Consider the following 20,705-nt stretch of genomic DNA (forward strand, 5'->3'; position numbering starts at 1 on the left):
AGTTAGTTAACCAGTTATCCTAGAGGAGCTTTGAGTTAGTCAACCAGTTATCCTAGAGGTTGGAGCTTTGAGTAAGTTAACCAGTTATCCTAGAGGGGCTTTGAGTAAGTTAACCAGTTATCCTAGAGGTTGGAGCTTTGAGTAAGTTAACCAGTTATCCTAGAGGTTGGAGCTTTGAGTTAGTTAACCAGTTATCCTAGAGGAGCTTTGAGTAAGTTAACCAGTTATCCCTGAGGAGCTTTGAGTTAGTTAACCAGTTATCCTAGAGGTTGGAGCTTTGAGTAAGTTAACCAGTTATCCTAGAGGAGCTTTGAGAAAGTTAACCAGTTATCTTAGAGGACCTTTGAGTTACTTAACCAGTTATCCTAGAGGAGCTTTGAGTTAGTTAACCAGTTATCCTAGAGGTTGGAGCTTTGAGTTAGTTAACCAGTTATCATAGAGGAGCTTTGAGAAAGTTAACCAGTTATCCTAGAGGAGCTTTGAGTTAGTTAACCAGTTATCCTAGAGGTTGGAGCTTTGAGTTAGTTAACCAGTTATCCTAGAGGAGCTTTGAGTTAGTTAATCAGTTATACTAGAGGTTTGAGCTTTGAGTTAGTTAACGAGTTATCATAGAGGAGCTTTGAGAAAGTTAACCAGTTATCCCAGAGGAGCTTTGAGTTAGTTAACCAGTTACCCTAGAGAAGCTTTGAGTTAGTTAACCAGTTATTCTAGAGGTTGGAGCTTTGGGTAAGTTAACTAGTTATCCTAGAGGGGCTTTGAGTTAGTTAACCAGTTATCCTAGAGGTTGGAGCAATACGTTAGTTAACCAGTTATCCTAGAGGTTGGAACTTTGAGTAAGTTAACCAGTTATCTGAGAGGAGCTTTGAGTTAGTTAACTAGTTATCATAGAGGAGATTTGAGTTAGTTAACCAGTTATCCTAGAGGTTGGAGCTTTGAGTAAGTTAACCAGCTTTCCAAGAGGAGATTTGTGTTAGTTAACCAGTTATCCTAGAGGAGCTTTGAGTTAGTTAACCAGTTATCCAAGAGGAGATTTGAGTTAGTTAACCAGATATCCTAGAGGTTGGAGCTTTGAGTTAGTTAACCAGTTATCCTAGAGGGGCTTTGAGTAAGTTAACCAGTTATCCTAGAGGTTGGAGCTTTGAGTAAGTTAACCAGTTATCCTAGAGGGGCTTTGAGTAAGTTAACCAGTTATCCTAGAGGTTGGAGCTTTGAGTAAGTTAACCAGTTATCCTAGAGGTTGGAGCTTTGAGTTAGTTAACCAGTTATCCTAGAGGAGCTTTGAGTAAGTTAACCAGTTATCCCTGAGGAGCTTTGAGTTAGTTAACCAGTTATCCTAGAGGTTGGACTTTTGAGTAAGTTAACCAGTTATCCTAGAGGAGCTTTGAGAAAGTTAACCAGTTATCTTAGAGGACCTTTGAGTTAGTTAACCAGTTATCCTAGAGGAGCTTTGAGTTAGTTAACCAGTTATCCTAGAGGTTGGAGCTTTGAGTTAGTTAACCAGTTATCATAGAGGAGCTTTGAGAAAGTTAACCAGTTATCCTAGAGGAGCTTTGAGTTAGTTAACCAGTTATCCTAGAGGTTGGAGCTTTGAGTTAGTTAACCAGTTATCCTAGAGGGGCTTTGAGTTAGTTAATCAGTTATACTAGAGGTTTGAGCTTTGAGTTAGTTAACGAGTTATCATAGAGGAGCTTTGAGAAAGTTAACCCGTTATCCCAGAGGAGCTTTGAGTTAGTTAACCAGTTAACCTAGAGAAGCTTTGAGTTAGTTAACCAGTTATTCTAGAGGTTGGAGCTTTGGGTAAGTTAACTAGTTATCCTAGAGGGGCTTTGAGTTAGTTAACCAGTTATCATAGAGGAGCTTTGAGAAAGTTAACCAGTTACCCTAGAGAAGCTTTGAGTTAGTTAACCAGTTATCCTAGAGGTTGGAGCTTTGAGTAAGTTAACTAGTTATCATAGAGGGGCTTTGAGTTAGTTAACCAGTTATCCTAGAGGTTGGAGCTTTGAGTAAGATAACTAGTTATCCTAGAGGGTCTTTGAGTTAGTTAACCAGTTATCCTAGAGGTTGGAGCAATAATTTAGTTAACCAGTTATCCTAGAGGTTGGAACTTTGAGTAAGTTAACCAGTTATCTGAGAGGAGCTTTGAGTTAGTTAACCAGTTATCATAGAGGAGATTTTAGTTAGTTAACCAGTTATCCTAGAGGAGCTTTGAGTTAGTTAACCAGTTATTCAAGAGGAGATTTGAGTTAGTTAACCAGATATCCTAGAGGTTGGAGCTTTGAGTTAGTTAACCAGTTATCCTAGTAGTTGGAGCTTTGAGTTAGTTAACCAGTTAACCTAAAGGAGCTATGAGTTAGTTAACCATTTATCAAAGAGGAGCTTTGAGTTAGTTAACCAGTTATCCTAGAAGAGCGTTGAGTTAGTTAACCAGTTATCCTGGAGGAGCTTTGAGTTAGTTAACCAGTTATCCTAGAGGAGCTTTGAGTTAGTCAACCAGTTATCCTAGAGTTTGGAGATTTGAGTAAGTTAACCAGTTATCCTAGAGGGGCTTTGAGTTAGTTAACCAGTTATCCTAGAGGTTGGAGCTTTGAGTAAGTTAACCAGTTATCAGAGAGGAGCTTTGAGTTGGTTAACCAGTTATCCTAGAGGAGCTTTGAGTAAGTTAACCAGTTATCCCTGAGGAGCTTTGAGTTAGTTAACCAGTTATCCTAGAGGTTGGAGCTTTGAGAAAGTTAACCAGTTATCTTAGAGGACCTTTGAGTTAGTTAACCAGTTATCCTAGAGGAGCTTTGAGTTAGTTAACCAGTTATCCTAGAGGTTGGAGCTTTGAGTTAGTTAACCAGTTAACCTAAAGGAGCTATGAGTTAGTTAACCATTTATCAAAGAGGAGCTTTGAGTTAGTTAACCAGTTATCCTAGAAGAGCGTTGAGTTAGTTAACCAGTTATCCTGGAGGAGCTTTGAGTTAGTTAACCAGTTATCCTAGAGGAGCTTTGAGTTAGTCAACCAGTTATCCTAGAGTTTGGAGATTTGAGTAAGTTAACCAGTTATCCTAGAGGGGCTTTGAGTTAGTTAACCAGTTATCCTAGAGGTTGGAGCTTTGAGTAAGTTAACCAGTTATCAGAGAGGAGCTTTGAGTTGGTTAACCAGTTATCCTAGAGGAGCTTTGAGTAAGTTAACCAGTTATCCCTGAGGAGCTTTGAGTTAGTTAACCAGTTATCCTAGAGGTTGGAGCTTTGAGAAAGTTAACCAGTTATCTTAGAGGACCTTTGAGTTAGTTAACCAGTTATCCTAGAGGAGCTTTGAGTTAGTTAACCAGTTATCCTAGAGGTTGGAGCTTTGAGTTAGTTAACCAGTTATCATAGAGGAGCTTTGAGAAAGTTAACCAGTTATCCTAGAGGAGCTTTGAGTTAGTTAACCAGTTATCCTAGAGGTTGGAGCTTTGAGTTAGTTAACCAGTTATCCTAGAGGAGCTTTGAGTTAGTTAATCAGTTATACTAGAGGTTTGAGCTTTGAGTTAGTTAACGAGTTATCATAGAGGAGCTTTGAGAAAGTTAACCAGTTATCCCAGAGGAGCTTTGAGTTAGTTAACCAGTTACCCTAGAGAAGCTTTGAGTTAGTTAACCAGTTATTCTAGAGGTTGGAGCTTTGGGTAAGTTAACTAGTTATCCTAGAGGGGCTTTGAGTTAGTTAACCAGTTATCCTAGAGGTTGGAGCAATACGTTAGTTAACCAGTTATCCTAGAGGTTGGAACTTTGAGTAAGTTAACCAGTTATCTGAGAGGAGCTTTGAGTTAGTTAACTAGTTATCATAGAGGAGATTTGAGTTAGTTAACCAGTTATCCTAGAGGTTGGAGCTTTGAGTAAGTTAAGAAGTTATCAGAGAGGAGCTTTGAGTAAGTTAACCAGCTTTCCAAGAGGAGATTTGAGTTAGTTAACCAGTTATCCTAGAGGAGCTTTGAGTTAGTTAACCAGTTATCCAAGAGGAGATTTGAGTTAGTTAACCAGATATCCTAGAGGTTGGAGCTTTGAGTTAGTTAACCAGTTATCCTAGAAGAGCGTTGAGTTAGTTAACCAGTTATCCTAGAGGAGCTTTGAGTTAGTTAACCATTTATCCTAGAGGAGCTTTGAGTAAGTTAACCAGTTATCCTAGAGCTTGGAGCTTTGAGTTGGTTAAACAGTTATCCTAGAGGTTTGAGATTTGAGTTAGTTAACCAGTTATCCTAGGGGTTTGAGCTTTGAGTTAGTTAACCAGTTATCCTAGAGGTTGGAGCTTTGAGTTAGTAAACCAGTTATCCTAGACGAGCTTTGAGTTAGTCAACCAGTTATCCTAGAGGTTGGAGATTTGAGTAAGTTAACCAGTTATCCTAGAGGGGCTTTGAGTTAGTTAACCAGTTATCCTAGAGGTTGGAGCTTTGAGTAAGTTAACCAGTTATCCTAGAGGGGCTTTGAGTTAGTTAACCAGTTATCCTAGAGGTTGGAGCTGTGAGTTAGTTAACCAGTTATCCTAGAGGAGCTTTGAGTAAGTTAACCAGTTATCCCTGAGGAGCTTTGAGTTAGTTAACCAGTTATCCAAGAGGTTGGAGATTTGAGTTAGTTAACCAGTTATCCTAGAGGTTGGAGCTTTGAGTAAGTTAACCAGTTATCCTCGAAGAGCTTTGAGTTAGTTAACCAGTTATCCTAGAGGAGCTTTGAGTTAGTTAACCAGTTAACCTAGAGGAGCTTTGCGTTAGTTAACCAGTTATCCTCGAAGAGCTTTGAGTTAGTTAACCAGTTATCCCTGAGGAGCTTTGAGTTAGTTAACCAGTTATCCTAGAGGTTGGAGCTTTGAGTTAGTTAACCAGTTATCATAGAGGAGCTTTGAGAAAGTTAAACAGTTATCCTAGAGGAGCTTTGAGTTACTTAACCAGTTATCCTAGAGGTTTGAGCTTTGAGTTAGTTAACCAGTTATCATAGAGGAGCTTTGAGTTAGTTAACCAGTTATACTAGAGGTTTGAGCTTTGAGTTAGTTAACAAGTTATCATAGAGGAGCTTTGAGAAAGTTAACCAGTAACCCTAGAGAAGCTTTGAGTTAGTTAACCAGTTATCCTAGAGGTTGGAGCTTTGAGTAAGTTAACTAGTTATCATAGAGGGGCTTTGAGTTAGTTAACCAGTTATCCTAGAGGTTGGAGCTTTGAGTAAGATAACTAGTTATCCTAGAGGGTCTTTGAGTTAGTTAACCAGTTATCCTAGAGGTTGGAGCAATAATTTAGTTAACCAGTTATCCTAGAGGTTGGAACTTTGAGTAAGTTAACCAGTTATCTGAGAGGAGCTTTGAGTTAGTTAACCAGTTATCATAGAGGAGATTTTAGTTAGTTAACCAGTTATCCTAGAGGAGCTTTGAGTTAGTTAACCAGTTATCCAAGAGGAGATTTGAGTTAGTTAACCAGTTATCCTAGTAGTTGGAGCTTTGAGTTAGTTAACCAGTTAACCTAAAGGAGCTATGAGTTAGTTAACCATTTATCAAAGAGGAGCTTTGAGTTAGTTAACCAGTTATCCTAGAAGAGCGTTGAGTTAGTTAACCAGTTATCCTGGAGGAGCTTTGAGTTAGTTAACCAGTTATCCTAGAGGAGCTTTGAGTTAGTCAACCAGTTATCCTAGAGGTTGGAGATTTGAGTAAGTTAACCAGTTATCCTAGAGGGGCTTTGAGTTAGTTAACCAGTTATCCTAGAGGTTGGAGCTTTGAGTAAGTTAACCAGTTATCAGAGAGGAGCTTTGAGTTGGTTAACCAGTTATCCTAGAGGTTTGAGATTTGAGTTAGTTAACCAGTTATCCTAGAGGTTTGAGCTTTGAGTTAGTTAACCAGTTATCCTAGAGGTTGGAGCTTTGAGTTAGTAAACCCGTTATCCTAGACGAGCTTTGAGTTAGTTAACCAGTTATCCTAGAGTTGCTTTGAGTTAGTTTACCAGTTTTCCAAGAGGAGCTTTGAGTTAGTTAACCAGTTATCCTAAAGGTTGGAGCTTTTAGTTAGTTAACCAGTTATCCTAGAGGTTGGATCTTTGAGTTAGTTAACCTGTTATCCTAGTAGTTGGAGCTTTGAGTTAGTTAACCAGTTAACATAAAGGAGCGTTGAGTTAGTTAACCAGTTAACCTATAGGAGCTTTGAGTTAGTTAACCAGTTATCCTAGAGGTTGGAGCTTTGAGTTAGTTAACCAGTTATCCTAGAGGAGCTTTAAGTTAGTTAACCAGTTATCCTAGTAGTTGGAGCTTTGAGTTAGTTAACCAGTTAACCTAAAGGAGCGTTGAGTTAGTTAACCAGTTAACCTAGAGGAGCTTTGAGTTAGTTAACCAGTTATGCTAGAGGAGCTTTGAGTTAGCTAACCAGTTATCCTAGAGGAGCTTTGAGTTAGTTAACCAGTTATCCTAGAGTTTGGAGCTTTGAGTTAGTTAACCAGTTATCCAAGAGGTTGGAGATTTGAGTTAGTTAACCAGTTATCCTAGAGGTTGGAGCTTTGAGTAAGTTAACCAGTTATCCTCGAAGAGCTTTGAGTTAGTTAACCAGTTATCCTAGAGGAGCTTTGAGTTAGTTAACCAGTTAACCTAGAGGAGCTTTGCGTTAGTTAACCAGTTATCCTGGAGGAGCTTTGAGTTAGTTAACCAGTTATCCAAGAGGAGCTTTTAGTTAGTTAACCAGTTATCCTAGAGGTTGGAGCTTTGAGTTAGTTAACCAGTTATACTAGAGGAGCTTTGAGTTAGTTAACCAGTTATCCTAGAGGTTGGAGCTTTGAGTTAGTTAACCAGTTATCCTAGAAGAGCTTTGAGTTAGTTAACCAGTTATCCTAGAGGAGCTTTAAGTTAGTTAACCAGTTATCCTAGTAGTTGGAGCTTTGAGTTAGTTAACCAGTTAACCTAAAGGAGCGTTGAGTTAGTTAACCAGTTAACCTAGAGGAGCTTTGAGTTAGTTAACCAGTTATGCTAGAGGAGCTTTGAGTTAGTTAACCAGTTATCCTAGAGGAGCTTTGAGTTAGTTAACCAGTTATCCAAGAGGTTGGAGATTTGAGTTAGTTAACCAGTTATCCTAGATGTTGGAGCTTTGAGTAAGTTAACCAGTTATCCTCGAAGAGCTTTGAGTTAGTTAACCAGTTATCCTAGAGGAGCTTTGAGTTAGTTAACCAGTTAACCTAGAGGAGCTTTGCGTTAGTTAACCAGTTATCCTGGAGGAGCTTTGAGTTAGTTAACCAGTTATCCAAGAGGAGCTTTTAGTTAGTGAACCAGTTATCCTAGAGGTTGGAGCTTTGAGTTAGTTAACCAGTTATCCTAGAGGTTGAAGCTTTTAGTTAGTTAACCAGTTATCCTAGAGGTTGGAGCTTTGAGTAAGTTAACCAGTTATCCTAGAGGTTGGAGCTTTGAGTAAGTTAACCAGTTATCCTAGAGTGGCTTTGAGTTAGTTAACCAGTTATCCAAGAGGTTGGAGCTTTGAGTAAGTTAACCAGTTATCCTAGGGGTTGGAGCTTTGAGTAAGTTAACCAGTTATCCTAGAGGTTGGAGCTTTGAGTAAGTTAACCAGTTATCCTAGAGGAGCTTTGAGTTAGTTAACCAGTTATCCTAGAGGCTGGAGCTTTGAGTTAGTTAAACAGTTATCCTAGAGGTTGGAGCAATAAGTTAGTTAACCAGTTATCCTAGATGTTGGAGCTTTGAGTTAGTTAAACAGTTATCCTGGAGGTTGGAGCTTTGAGTAAGTTAACCAGTTACCTGAGAGGAGCTTTGAGTTAGTTAACCAGTTATCCTAGAGGTTGGAGCTTTGACTAAGTTAAGAAGTTATCCTAGAGGATATTTGAGTTAGTTAACCAGTTATCCTAGTAGTTGGAGCTTTGAGTTAGTTAGCCAGTTAACCTAGAGGAGCTTTGAGTTAGTTAACCAGTTATCAAAGAGGAGCTTTGAGTTAGTTAACCAGTTATCCTAGAGGGGCGTTGAGTTAGTTAACCAGTTATCCTAGATGAGCTTTGAGTTAGTTAACCAGTTATCAGAGAGGAGCTTTGAGTTGGTTAACCAGTTATCCTAGAGGTTTGAGATTTGAGTTAGTTAACCAGTTATCCTAGAGGTTTGAGCTTTGAGTTAGTTAACCAGTTATCCTAGAGGTTGGAGCTTTGAGTTAGTAAACCAGTTATCCTAGATGAGCTTTGAGTTAGTTAACCAGTTATCCTAGAGTTGCTTTGAGTTAGTTTACCAGTTAACCTATAGGAGCTTTGAGTTAGTTAACCAGTTATCCTAGAGGTTTGAGCTTTGAGTTAGTTAGCCTGTTATCCTAGTAGTTGGAGCTTTGAGTTAGTTAACCAGTTAACATAAAGGAGCGTTGAGTTAGTTAACCAGTTAACCTATAGGAGCTTTGAGTTAGTTAACCAGTTATCCTAGAGGTTGGAGCTTTGAGTTAGTTAACCAGTTAACCTAAAGGAGCGTTGAGTTAGTTAACCAGTTAACCTAGAGGAGCTTTGAGTTAGTTAACCAGTTATCCTAGAGGAGCTTTGAGTTAGTTAACCAGTTATCCTAGAGGAGCTTTGAGTTAGTTAACCAGTTATCCTAGAGTTTGGAGCTTTGAGTTAGTTAACCAGTTATCCAAGAGGTTGGAGCTTTGAGTTAGTTAACCAGTTATCCTAGAGGTTGGAGCTTTGCGTAAATTACCCAGTTTTCCTCGAAGAGCTTTGAGTTAGTTAACCAGTTATCATAGAGGAGCTTTGAGTTAGTTAACCAGTTAACCTAGAGGAGCTTTAAGTTAGTTAACCAGTTATCCTAGAGTTGCTTTGAGTTAGTTAACCAGTTATCCAAGAGGTTGGAGCTTTGAGTAAGTTAACCAGTTATCCTAGAGGAGCTTTGAATTATTAGTTAACCAGTGATCCTAGAGGAGCTTTGAGTTAGTAAATCAGTTATCCTAGAGGCTGGAGCTTTGAGTTAGTTAACCAGTTATCCTAGAGGAGCTTTGAGTTAGTTAACCAGTTATCCTAGAGGTTGGAGCTTTGAGTAAGGTACCCAGTTATCCTAAAGGAGCGTTGAGTTAGTTAACCAGTTAACCTAGAGGAGCTTTGAGTTAGTTAACCAGTTATGCTAGAGGAGCTTTGAGTTAGCTAACCAGTTATCCTAGAGGAGCTTTGAGTTAGTTAACCAGTTATCCTAGAGTTTGGAGCTTTGAGTTAGTTAACCAGTTATCCAAGAGGTTGGAGATTTGAGTTAGTTAACCAGTTATCCTAGAGGTTGGAGCTTTGAGTAAGTTAACCAGTTATCCTCGAAGAGCTTTGAGTTAGTTAACCAGTTATCCTAGAGGAGCTTTGAGTTAGTTAACCAGTTAACCTAGAGGAGCTTTGCGTTAGTTAACCAGTTATCCTGGAGGAGCTTTGAGTTAGTTAACCAGTTATCCAAGAGGAGCTTTTAGTTAGTTAACCAGTTATCCTAGAGGTTGGAGCTTTGAGTTAGTTAACCAGTTATACTAGAGGAGCTTTGAGTTAGTTAACCAGTTATCCTAGAGGTTGGAGCTTTGAGTTAGTTAACCAGTTATCCTAGAAGAGCTTTGAGTTAGTTAACCAGTTATCCTAGAGGAGCTTTAAGTTAGTTAACCAGTTATCCTAGTAGTTGGAGCTTTGAGTTAGTTAACCAGTTAACCTAAAGGAGCGTTGAGTTAGTTAACCAGTTAACCTAGAGGAGCTTTGAGTTAGTTAACCAGTTATGCTAGAGGAGCTTTGAGTTAGTTAACCAGTTATCCTAGAGGAGCTTTGAGTTAGTTAACCAGTTATCCTAGAGTTTGGAGCTTTGAGTTAGTTAACCAGTTATCCAAGAGGTTGGAGATTTGAGTTAGTTAACCAGTTATCCTAGATGTTGGAGCTTTGAGTAAGTTAACCAGTTATCCTCGAAGAGCTTTGAGTTAGTTAACCAGTTATCCTAGAGGAGCTTTGAGTTAGTTAACCAGTTAACCTAGAGGAGCTTTGCGTTAGTTAACCAGTTATCCTGGAGGAGCTTTGAGTTAGTTAACCAGTTATCCAAGAGGAGCTTTTAGTTAGTGAACCAGTTATCCTAGAGGTTGGAGCTTTGAGTTAGTTAACCAGTTATCCTAGAGGTTGAAGCTTTTAGTTAGTTAACCAGTTATCCTAGAGGTTGGAGCTTTGAGTAAGTTAACCAGTTATCCTAGAGGTTGGAGCTTTGAGTAAGTTAACCAGTTATCCTAGAGTGGCTTTGAGTTAGTTAACCAGTTATCCAAGAGGTTGGAGCTTTGAGTAAGTTAACCAGTTATCCTAGGGGTTGGAGCTTTGAGTAAGTTAACCAGTTATCCTAGAGGTTGGAGCTTTGAGTAAGTTAACCAGTTATCCTAGAGGAGCTTTGAGTTAGTTAACCAGTTATCCTAGAGGTTGGAGCTTTGAGTTAGTTAAACAGTTATCCTAGAGGTTGGAGCAATAAGTTAGTTAACCAGTTATCCTAGATGTTGGAGCTTTGAGTTAGTTAAACAGTTATCCTGGAGGTTGGAGCTTTGAGTAAGTTAACCAGTTACCTGAGAGGAGCTTTGAGTTAGTTAACCAGTTATCCTAGAGGTTGGAGCTTTGACTAAGTTAAGAAGTTATCCTAGAGGATATTTGAGTTAGTTAACCAGTTATCCTAGTAGTTGGAGCTTTGAGTTAGTTAGCCAGTTAACCTAGAGGAGCTTTGAGTTAGTTAACCAGTTATCAAAGAGGAGCTTTGAGTTAGTTAACCAGTTATCCTAGAGGGGCGTTGAGTTAGTTAACCAGTTATCCTAGATGAGCTTTGAGTTAGTTAACCAGTTATCAGAGAGGAGCTTTGAGTTGGTTAACCAGTTATCCTAGAGGTTTGAGATTTGAGTTAGTTAACCAGTTATCCTAGAGGTTTGAGCTTTGAGTTAGTTAACCAGTTATCCTAGAGGTTGGAGCTTTGAGTTAGTAAACCAGTTATCCTAGATGAGCTTTGAGTTAGTTAACCAGTTATCCTAGAGTTGCTTTGAGTTAGTTTACCAGTTAACCTATAGGAGCTTTGAGTTAGTTAACCAGTTATCCTAGAGGTTTGAGCTTTGAGTTAGTTAGCCTGTTATCCTAGTAGTTGGAGCTTTGAGTTAGTTAACCAGTTAACATAAAGGAGCGTTGAGTTAGTTAACCAGTTAACCTATAGGAGCTTTGAGTTAGTTAACCAGTTATCCTAGAGGTTGGAGCTTTGAGTTAGTTAACCAGTTAACCTAAAGGAGCGTTGAGTTAGTTAACCAGTTAACCTAGAGGAGCTTTGAGTTAGTTAACCAGTTATCCTAGAGGAGCTTTGAGTTAGTTAACCAGTTATCCTAGAGGAGCTTTGAGTTAGTTAACCAGTTATCCTAGAGTTTGGAGCTTTGAGTTAGTTAACCAGTTATCCAAGAGGTTGGAGCTTTGAGTTAGTTAACCAGTTATCCTAGAGGTTGGAGCTTTGCGTAAATTACCCAGTTTTCCTCGAAGAGCTTTGAGTTAGTTAACCAGTTATCATAGAGGAGCTTTGAGTTAGTTAACCAGTTAACCTAGAGGAGCTTTAAGTTAGTTAACCAGTTATCCTAGAGTTGCTTTGAGTTAGTTAACCAGTTATCCAAGAGGTTGGAGCTTTGAGTAAGTTAACCAGTTATCCTAGAGGAGCTTTGAATTATTAGTTAACCAGTGATCCTAGAGGAGCTTTGAGTTAGTAAATCAGTTATCCTAGAGGCTGGAGCTTTGAGTTAGTTAACCAGTTATCCTAGAGGAGCTTTGAGTTAGTTAACCAGTTATCCTAGAGGTTGGAGCTTTGAGTAAGGTACCCAGTTATCCTAGAACAGCTTTGTGTTAGTTAACCAGTTATCCTAGAGTAGCTTTAAGTTAGTCAACGTGTTAACCTAGAGGAGCTTTGAGTTAGTTAACCAGTTATCCTAGAGGAGCTTTGAGTTAGTTAACCAGTTATCCTAGAGAAGCTTTGAGAAAGTTAACCAGTTAACCAAGAGGTTGGAGCATTGAGTTAGTTAACCAGTTATCTTAGAGGAGCTTTGAGTAAGTTAACCAGTTATCCTAGAGGTTGGAGCTTTGCGTAAGTTACCCAGTTATCCTAGAAGAGCTTTGTGTTAGTTAACCAGTTATCCTAGAGGAGCTTTAAGTTAGTTAACCAGTTATCCTGGAGGAGCTTTGAGTAAGTTAACCAGTTAACATAAAGGAGCTTTGAGTTAGTTAACCAGTTTTCCTAGAGGAGCTTTGAGATAGTTAACCAGTTATCCTAGAGGAGCTTTGAGATAGTTAACCAGTTATCCTAGAGCAGCTTTGAGTTAGTTAACCAGTTATCCAAGAGGTTGGAGCTTTGCGTAAGTTACCCAGTTATCCTAGAAGAGCTTTGTGTTGTTTAACCAGTTATCATAGAGGAGCTTTAAGTTAGTTAACCAGTTAACCTAGAGTAGCTTTGAGTTAGTTAACCAGTTATCCCGGAGGAGCTTTGAGTTAGTTAACCAGTTATCCTAGAGGTTGGAGCTTTGAGTTAGTTAACCAGTTATCATAGAGGAGCTTTGAGAAAGTTAACCAGTTATCCTAGAGGAGCTTTGAGTTAGTTAACCAGTTATCCTAGAGGTTGGAGCTTTGAGTTAGTTAACCAGTTATCCTAGAGGAGCTTTGAGTTATTTAACCAGTTATACTAGAGGTTTGAGCTTTGAGTTAGTTAACAAGTTATCATAGAGGAGCTTTGAGAAAGTTAACCAGTTACCCTAGAGAAGCTGTGAGTTAGTTAACCAGTTATCCTAGAGGTTGGAGCTTTGAGTAAGTTAACTAGTTATCATAGAGGGGCTTTGAGTTAGTTAACCAGTTATCCTAGAGGTTGGAGCTTTGAGTAAGATAACTAGTTATCCTAGAGGGTCTTTGAGTTAGTTAACCAGTTATCCTAGAGGTTGGAGCAATAAGTTAGTTAACCAGTTATCCTAGAGGTTGGAGCTTTGACTAAGTTAAGAAGTTATCCTAGAGGATATTTGAGTTAGTTAACCAGTTATCCTAGTAGTTGGAGCTTTGAGTTAGTTAGCCAGTTAACCTAGAGGAGCTTTGAGTTAGTTAACCAGTTATCAAAGAGGAGCTTTGAGTTAGTTAACCAGTTATCCTAGAGGGGCGTTGAGTTAGTTAACCAGTTATCCTAGATGAGCTTTGAGTTAGTTAACCAGTTATCAGAGAGGAGCTTTGAGTTGGTTAACCAGTTATCCTAGAGGTTTGAGATTTGAGTTAGTTAACCAGTTATCCTAGAGGTTTGAGCTTTGAGTTAGTTAGCCAGTTATCCTAGAGGTTGGAGCTTTGAGTTAGTAAACCAGTTATCCTAGATGAGCTTTGAGTTAGTTAACCAGTTATCCTAGAGTTGCTTTGAGTTAGTTTACCAGTTAACCTATAGGAGCTTTGAGTTAGTTAACCAGTTATCCTAGAGGTTTGAGCTTTGAGTTAGTTAGCCTGTTATCCTAGTAGTTGGAGCTTTGAGTTAGTTAACCAGTTAACATAAAGGAGCGTTGAGTTAGTTAACCAGTTAACCTATAGGAGCTTTGAGTTAGTTAACCAGTTATCCTAGAGGTTGGAGCTTTGAGTTAGTTAACCAGTTAACCTAAAGGAGCGTTGAGTTAGTTAACCAGTTAACCTAGAGGAGCTTTGAGTTAGTTAACCAGTTATCCTAGAGGAGCTTTGAGTTAGTTAACCAGTTATCCTAGAGGAGCTTTGAGTTAGTTAACCAGTTATCCTAGAGTTTGGAGCTTTGAGTTAGTTAACCAGTTATCCAAGAGGTTGGAGCTTTGAGTTAGTTAACCAGTTATCCTAGAGGTTGGAGCTTTGCGTAAATTACCCAGTTTTCCTCGAAGAGCTTTGAGTTAGTTAACCAGTTATCATAGAGGAGCTTTGAGTTAGTTAACCAGTTAACCTAGAGGAGCTTTAAGTTAGTTAACCAGTTATCCTAGAGTTGCTTTGAGTTAGTTAACCAGTTATCCAAGAGGTTGGAGCTTTGAGTAAGTTAACCAGTTATCCTAGAGGAGCTTTGAATTATTAGTTAACCAGTGATCCTAGAGGAGCTTTGAGTTAGTTAATCAGTTATCCTAGAGGCTGGAGCTTTGAGTTAGTTAACCAGTTATCCTAGAGGAGCTTTGAGTTAGTTAACCAGTTATCCTAGAGGTTGGAGCTTTGAGTAAGGTACCCAGTTATCCTAGAACAGCTTTGTGTTAGTTAACCAGTTATCCTAGAGTAGCTTTAAGTTAGTCAACGTGTTAACCTAGAGGAGCTTTGAGTTAGTTAACCAGTTATCCTAGAGGAGCTTTGAGTTAGTTAACCAGTTATCCTAGAGAAGCTTTGAGAAAGTTAACCAGTTAACCAAGAGGTTGGAGCATTGAGTTAGTTAACCAGTTATCTTAGAGGAGCTTTGAGTAAGTTAACCAGTTATCCTAGAGGTTGGAGCTTTGCGTAAGTTACCCAGTTATCCTAGAAGAGCTTTGTGTTAGTTAACCAGTTATCCTAGAGGAGCTTTAAGTTAGTTAACCAGTTATCCTGGAGGAGCTTTGAGTAAGTTAACCAGTTAACATAAAGGAGCTTTGAGTTAGTTAACCAGTTTTCCTAGAGGAGCTTTGAGATAGTTAACCAGTTATCCTAGAGGAGCTTTGAGATAGTTAACCAGTTATCCTAGAGCAGCTTTGAGTTAGTTAACCAGTTATCCAAGAGGTTGGAGCTTTGCGTAAGTTACCCAGTTATCCTAGAAGAGCTTTGTGTTGTTTAACCAGTTATCATAGAGGAGCTTTAAGTTAGTTAACCAGTTAACCTAGAGTAGCTTTGAGTTAGTTAACCAGTTATCCCGGAGGAGCTTTGAGTTAGTTAACCAGTTATCCTAGAGGTTGGAGCTTTGAGTTAGTTAACCAGTTATCATAGAGGAGCTTTGAGAAAGTTAACCAGTTATCCTAGAGGAGCTTTGAGTTAGTTAACCAGTTATCCTAGAGGTTGGAGCTTTGAGTTAGTTAACCAGTTATCCTAGAGGAGCTTTGAGTTATTTAACCAGTTATACTAGAGGTTTGAGCTTTGAGTTAGTTAACAAGTTATCATAGAGGAGCTTTGAGAAAGTTAACCAGTTACCCTAGAGAAGCTGTGAGTTAGTTAACCAGTTATCCTAGAGGTTGGAGCTTTGAGTAAGTTAACTAGTTATCATAGAGGGGCTTTGAGTTAGTTAACCAGTTATCCTAGAGGTTGGAGCTTTGAGTAAGATAACTAATTATCCTAGAGGGTCTTTGAGTTAGTTAACCAGTTATCCTAGAGGTTGGAGCAATAAGTTAGTTAACCAGTTATCCTAGAGGTTGGAACTTTGAGTAAGTTAACCAGTTATCTGAGAGGAGCTTTGAGTTAGTTAACCAGTTATCATAGAGGAGATTTGAGTTAGTTAACCAGATATCCTAGAGGAGCTTTGAGTTAGTTAACCAGTTATCCAAGAGGAGATTTGAGTTAGTTAACCAGATATCCTAGAGGTTGGAGCTTTGAGTTAGTTAACCAGTTATCCTAGTAGTTGGAGCTTTGAGTTAGTTAACCAGTTAACCTAAAGGAGCTATGAGTTAGTTAACCAGTTATCAAAGAGGAGCTTTGAGTTAGTTAACCAGTTATCCTAGAAGAGCGTTGAGTTAGTTAACCAGTTATCCTAGAGGGGCTTTGAGTTATTTAACCAGTTATCCTAGAGGAGCTTTGAGTTAGTCAACCAGTTATCCTAGAGGTTGGAGATTTGAGTAAGTTAACCAGTTATCCTAGAGGGGCTTTGAGTTAGTTAACCAGTTATCCTAGAGGTTGGAGCTTTGAGTAAGTTAACCAGTTATCAGAGAGAAGCTTTGAGTTGGTTAACCAGTTATCCTAGAGGTTTGAGATTTGAGTTAGTTAACCAGTTATCCTAGAGGTTTGAGCTTTGAGTTAGTTAACCAGTTATCTTAGAGGAGCTTTAAGTTAGTTAACCAGTTTTCCTAGAGTAGCTTTGAGTTAGTTAACCAGTTATCCTAGAGGAGCTTTGAGTTAGTTAACCAGTTATCCTAGAGGAGCTTTGAGTTAGTTAATCAGTTATCCTAGAGGCTGGAGCTTTGAGTTAGTTAACCAGTTATCCTAGAGGAGCTTTGAGTTAGTTAACCAGTTATCCTAGAGGTTGGAGCTTTGAGTAAGGTACCCAGTTATCCTAGAACAGCTTTGTGTTAGTTAACCAGTTATCCTAGAGTAGCTTTAAGTTAGTCAACCAGTTAACCTAGAGGAGCTTTGAGTTAGTTAACCAGTTATCCTAGAGGAGCTTTGAGTTAGTTAACCAGTTATCCTAGAGAAGCTTTGAGAAAGTTAACCAGTTAACCAAGAGGTTGGAGCATTGAGTTAGTTAACCAGTTATCTTAGAGGAGCTTTGAGTAAGTTAACCAGTTATCCTAGAGGTTGGAGCTTTGAGTTAGTTAGCCTGTTATCCTAGTAGTTGGAGCTTTGAGTTAGTTAACCAGTTAACATAAAGGAGCGTTGAGTTAGTTAACCAGTTAACCTATAGGAGCTTTGAGTTAGTTAACCAGTTATCCTAGAGGTTGGAGCTTTGAGTTAGTTAACCAGTTAACCTAAAGGAGCGTTGAGTTAGTTAACCAGTTAACCTAGAGGAGCTTTGAGTTAGTTAACCAGTTATCCTAGAGGAGCTTTGAGTTAGTTAACCAGTTATCCTAGAGGAGCTTTGAGTTAGTTAACCAGTTATCCTAGAGTTTGGAGCTTTGAGTTAGTTAACCAGTTATCCAAGAGGTTGGAGCTTTGAGTTAGTTAACCAGTTATCCTAGAGGTTGGAGCTTTGCGTAAATTACCCAGTTTTCCTCGAAGAGCTTTGAGTTAGTTAACCAGTTATCATAGAGGAGCTTTGAGTTAGTTAACCAGTTAACCTAGAGGAGCTTTGCGTTAGTTAACCAGTTATCCTAGAGGAGCTTTGAGTTAGTTAACCAGTTATCTTAGAGGAGCTTTGAGTTAGTTAACCAGTTATCTTAGAGGAGCTTTAAGTTAGTTAACCAGTTATCCTAGAGTTGCTTTGAGTTAGTTAACCAGTTATCCAAGAGGTTGGAGCTTTGAGTAAGTTAACCAGTTATCCTAGAGGAGCTTTGAATTATTAGTTAACCAGTGATCCTAGAGGAGCTTTGAGTTAGTTAATCAGTTATCCTAGAGGTTGGAGCTTTGAGTAAGGTACCCAGTTATCCTAGAACAGCTTTGTGTTAGTTAACCAGTTATCCTAGAGTAGCTTTAAGTTAGTCAACGTGTTAACCTAGAGGAGCTTTGAGTTAGTTAACCAGTTATCCTAGAGGAGCTTTGAGTTAGTTAACCAGTTATCCTAGAGAAGCTTTGAGAAAGTTAACCAGTTAACCAAGAGGTTGGAGCATTGAGTTAGTTAACCAGTTATCTTAGAGGAGCTTTGAGTAAGTTAACCAGTTATCCTAGAGGTTGGAGCTTTGCGTAAGTTACCCAGTTATCATAGAAGAGCTTTGTGTTAGTTAACCAGTTATCCTAGAGGAGCTTTAAGTTAGTTAACCAGTTATCCTAGAGGAGCTTTGAGTTAGTTAACCAGTTATCCTAGAGAAGCTTTGAGAAAGTTAACCAGTTAACCAAGAGGTTGGAGCATTGAGTTAGTTAACCAGTTATCTTAGAGGAGCTTTGAGTAAGTTAACCAGTTATCCTAGAGGTTGGAGCTTTGCGTAAGTTACCCAGTTATCATAGAAGAGCTTTGTGTTAGTTAACCAGTTATCCTAGAGGAGCTTTAAGTTAGTTAACCAGTTATCCTGGAGGAGCTTTGAGTAAGTTAACCAGTTAACATAAAGGAGCTTTGAGTTAGTTAACCAGTTTTCCTAGAGGAGCTTTGAGATAGTTAACCAGTTATCCTAGAGGAGCTTTGAGATAGTTAACCAGTTATCCTAGAGCAGCTTTGAGTTAGTTAACCAGTTATCCAAGAGGTTGGAGCTTTGCGTAAGTTACCCAGTTATCCTAGAAGAGCTTTGTGTTGTTTAACCAGTTATCATAGAGGAGCTTTAAGTTAGTTAACCAGTTAACCTAGAGTAGCTTTGAGTTAGTTAACCAGTTATCCCGGAGGAGCTTTGAGTTAGTTAACCAGTTATCCTAGAGGTTGGAGCTTTGAGTTAGTTAACCAGTTATCATAGAGGAGCTTTGAGAAAGTTAACCAGTTATCCTAGAGGAGCTTTGAGTTAGTTAACCAGTTATCCTAGAGGTTGGAGCTTTGAGTTAGTTAACCAGTTATCCTAGAGGAGCTTTGAGTTATTTAACCAGTTATACTAGAGGTTTGAGCTTTGAGTTAGTTAACAAGTTATCATAGAGGAGCTTTGAGAAAGTTAACCAGTTACCCTAGAGAAGCTGTGAGTTAGTTAACCAGTTATCCTAGAGGTTGGAGCTTTGAGTAAGTTAACTAGTTATCATAGAGGGGCTTTGAGTTAGTTAACCAGTTATCCTAGAGGTTGGAGCTTTGAGTAAGATAACTAGTTATCCTAGAGGGTCTTTGAGTTAGTTAACCAGTTATCCTAGAGGTTGGAGCAATAAGTTAGTTAACCAGTTATCCTAGAGGTTGGAACTTTGAGTAAGTTAACCAGTTATCTGAGAGGAGCTTTGAGTTAGTTAACCAGTTATCATAGAGGAGATTTGAGTTAGTTAACCAGATATCCTAGAGGAGCTTTGAGTTAGTTAACCAGTTATCCAAGAGGAGATTTGAGTTAGTTAACCAGATATCCTAGAGGTTGGAGCTTTGAGTTAGTTAACCAGTTATCCTAGTAGTTGGAGCTTTGAGTTAGTTAACCAGTTAACCTAAAGGAGCTATGAGTTAGTTAACCAGTTATCAAAGAGGAGCTTTGAGTTAGTTAACCAGTTATCCTAGAAGAGCGTTGAGTTAGTTAACCAGTTATCCTAGAGGGGCTTTGAGTTATTTAACCAGTTATCCTAGAGGAGCTTTGAGTTAGTCAACCAGTTATCCTAGAGGTTGGAGATTTGAGTAAGTTAACCAGTTATCCTAGAGGGGCTTTGAGTTAGTTAACCAGTTATCCTAGAGGTTGGAGCTTTGAGTAAGTTAACCAGTTATCAGAGAGAAGCTTTGAGTTGGTTAACCAGTTATCCTAGAGGTTTGAGATTTGAGTTAGTTAACCAGTTATCCTAGAGGTTTGAGCTTTGAGTTAGTTAACCAGTTATCTTAGAGGAGCTTTAAGTTAGTTAACCAGTTTTCCTAGAGTAGCTTTGAGTTAGTTAACCAGTTATCCTAGAGGAGCTTTGAGTTAGTTAACCAGTTATCCTAGAGGAGCTTTGAGTTAGTTAATCAGTTATCCTAGAGGCTGGAGCTTTGAGTTAGTTAACCAGTTATCCTAGAGGAGCTTTGAGTTAGTTAACCAGTTATCCTAGAGGTTGGAGCTTTGAGTAAGGTACCCAGTTATCCTAGAACAGCTTTGTGTTAGTTAACCAGTTATCCTAGAGTAGCTTTAAGTTAGTCAACCAGTTAACCTAGAGGAGCTTTGAGTTAGTTAACCAGTTATCCTAGAGGAGCTTTGAGTTAGTTAACCAGTTATCCTAGAGAAGCTTTGAGAAAGTTAACCAGTTAACCAAGAGGTTGGAGCATTGAGTTAGTTAACCAGTTATCTTAGAGGAGCTTTGAGTAAGTTAACCAGTTATCCTAGAGGTTGGAGCTTTGAGTTAGTTAGCCTGTTATCCTAGTAGTTGGAGCTTTGAGTTAGTTAACCAGTTAACATAAAGGAGCGTTGAGTTAGTTAACCAGTTAACCTATAGGAGCTTTGAGTTAGTTAACCAGTTATCCTAGAGGTTGGAGCTTTGAGTTAGTTAACCAGTTAACCTAAAGGAGCGTTGAGTTAGTTAACCAGTTAACCTAGAGGAGCTTTGAGTTAGTTAACCAGTTATCCTAGAGGAGCTTTGAGTTAGTTAACCAGTTATCCTAGAGGAGCTTTGAGTTAGTTAACCAGTTATCCTAGAGTTTGGAGCTTTGAGTTAGTTAACCAGTTATCCAAGAGGTTGGAGCTTTGAGTTAGTTAACCAGTTATCCTAGAGGTTGGAGCTTTGCGTAAATTACCCAGTTTTCCTCGAAGAGCTTTGAGTTAGTTAACCAGTTATCATAGAGGAGCTTTGAGTTAGTTAACCAGTTAACCTAGAGGAGCTTTGCGTTAGTTAACCAGTTATCCTAGAGGAGCTTTGAGTTAGTTAACCAGTTATCTTAGAGGAGCTTTGAGTTAGTTAACCAGTTATCTTAGAGGAGCTTTAAGTTAGTTAACCAGTTATCCTAGAGTTGCTTTGAGTTAGTTAACCAGTTATCCAAGAGGTTGGAGCTTTGAGTAAGTTAACCAGTTATCCTAGAGGAGCTTTGAATTATTAGTTAACCAGTGATCCTAGAGGAGCTTTGAGTTAGTTAATCAGTTATCCTAGAGGCTGGAGCTTTGAGTTAGTTAACCAGTTATCCTAGAGGAGCTTTGAGTTAGTTAACCAGTTATCCTAGAGGTTGGAGCTTTGAGTAAGGTACCCAGTTATCCTAGAACAGCTTTGTGTTAGTTAACCAGTTATCCTAGAGTAGCTTTAAGTTAGTCAACGTGTTAACCTAGAGGAGCTTTGAGTTAGTTAACCAGTTATCCTAGAGGAGCTTTGAGTTAGTTAACCAGTTATCCTAGAGAAGCTTTGAGAAAGTTAACCAGTTAACCAAGAGGTTGGAGCATTGAGTTAGTTAACCAGTTATCTTAGAGG

General features: G+C 38.9%; 1 protein-coding gene across 1 annotated transcript in view; it reads left to right on the forward strand.

Moving 5' to 3' along the window:
• The window catches only part of LOC110506127 (protein unc-13 homolog C), a 301,686-nt gene that overhangs the window by 187,963 nt on the left and 93,018 nt on the right, over nucleotides 1-20,705 (forward strand). The gene's annotated exons all lie outside the window — the stretch shown is intronic.

The sequence above is a fragment of the Oncorhynchus mykiss genome, chromosome 26, assembly GCF_057628025.1.
Source record: "Oncorhynchus mykiss isolate SJ-2025 chromosome 26, ASM5762802v1, whole genome shotgun sequence".
NCBI lineage: Eukaryota > Metazoa > Chordata > Actinopteri > Salmoniformes > Salmonidae > Oncorhynchus > Oncorhynchus mykiss.